Raw genomic sequence first — 1,723 nt, forward strand, 5'->3', positions numbered from 1 at the left:
CTCTGCCATTTGTAAAGTAAAAAGTACCTTTGAACAGAGTTTCATAATAATTGCATAATTATTTTTGTTTTCTCATCAATGCCAGCCTGCTGCTGGTGAGGTACAGCAGTACTGAAAAGAAGTCATTGGAGAACTGAATTCTAACAACTTAAAAAATACTGTTTCTCTTTTCAGATTTGCAAAAAAACTATTTTAAAAATTTCTGAGCGGTGACACTTTAAAAGAAGTAAACTACAGGCCAATATCTCTGCTGAACATATATGCAAAAATCCTCCATAATGTATTAGCAAACTGAATTCAAAAATACATTAAAAAAATTGTTCACCTCGATCAAGTGGGATTTATTCCAGAGATGCAAGAATGCTTCATTACTGGCAAATCAATCAACGTGATACATCACACCAACAAAAGAAAGAATAAAAACTATATGAGCACTTAAATAGATGCAGAAAAAGCAGTTGACAAAGTACAACATTCATTCATGATAAAAACTGTCAACATGGGGTGCCTCTGTGGCTCAATTGGGTAAGCTTCTGACTCTTGATTTAGGCTCAGGTTATGATCTCATGGCACCTGAGTTTGAGCCGCCTCAGGCTGTGGTGTCCCTCTCTTCTGCCCCTCTCCCATGCATGTGTTTGTGGGTGTGCTATGTGTTTGTGGATGCACTCAGGTGCTCTCTCAAAATAAATAAATAAACATTTAAAAAAAGACCTGTCAATTAAGTAGGTTTAGAGGGAACATACCTTAATATAATAGAGGCCAAACATGAAATACCCACAGGTTATGTCATACTCAATGGGAAAACTGAGAGCTTTTCCTCTAAGATCAGAAACAAGACAAGGATGTCCGTCCACTCTTACCCCTTTTATTCAACATAATACTGGAAGTCCTAGCCACAGCAATCAGACAGCAAAAAGAAATAGTGCTTGCTTCTGCAGCACATATACTAAAATATTGGAATGATACAGGGAAGATTAGCATGGCCTCTGTGCATGAAAGATATACAAATCAATGAAGTGTTCCATATTAAAAACAATCAATCAATCAATGAAAGGCATCCTAATTGGTAAGGAAGATATAAAACTTTCACTATTTGCAGATGACATCATATTGCATATAGAAAACCCTAAAGCATCCGCTAAAAAACTACTAGAACTAATAAATAAATTCAATAAAGTCATAAGACACAAAATTAATATTCAGAAACTAGTTACATTTTTATACATTAATGATGAAGAAGCAGAAAGAGAAATTAAGAAAGCAATCCCACTTACAAGTGAACTAAAAAGAATAAAATACCTAAGAATAAACTTAACCAAGGAGGTGAAAGATCTAAAACACTGATGACAGAAATTAAAGATGATGCAAATAAATGAAAGATGTTCCATACTCATGGATTGGAAGAACCAATATTATTAAAATGTACATACAAGTCAAAGCAATATGCAAATTTAATTCAATCTCTATCAAAATACCAAAAGCATTTTTCACAGAACTAGAACAAATAATCCTAAAATTTTTATGAAACCACAAAAGACCCCAAAGCAATCTTGGAAAAGAAAAATAAAGCTGGAGGTATCACAGTCCCAGGTTTCAAGATATACTACAAAGCTGTGGTTATCAAAACAGTATGGTACTGACACAAAAATGACATAGATTAATAGAATAGAATAGAAAGCCGAGAAGATAAAGCCAGGCTTATATGGTCAATTAATCGATGACA

At 34.0% G+C, this 1,723-nt stretch overlaps 1 non-coding gene across 1 annotated transcript; it reads left to right on the forward strand.

Moving 5' to 3' along the window:
* The first annotated feature begins 922 nt into the window (after positions 1-922).
* On the forward strand, positions 923-1,031 carry LOC122202644. Its single transcript, XR_006194777.1, has one exon. It is a non-coding gene; the product is annotated as a U6 spliceosomal RNA (small nuclear RNA).
* The last annotated feature ends 692 nt before the right edge of the window (positions 1,032-1,723 follow it).

This window comes from Panthera leo, chromosome A1, assembly GCF_018350215.1.
Source record: "Panthera leo isolate Ple1 chromosome A1, P.leo_Ple1_pat1.1, whole genome shotgun sequence".
Classification (NCBI taxonomy): Eukaryota; Metazoa; Chordata; class Mammalia; order Carnivora; family Felidae; genus Panthera; species Panthera leo.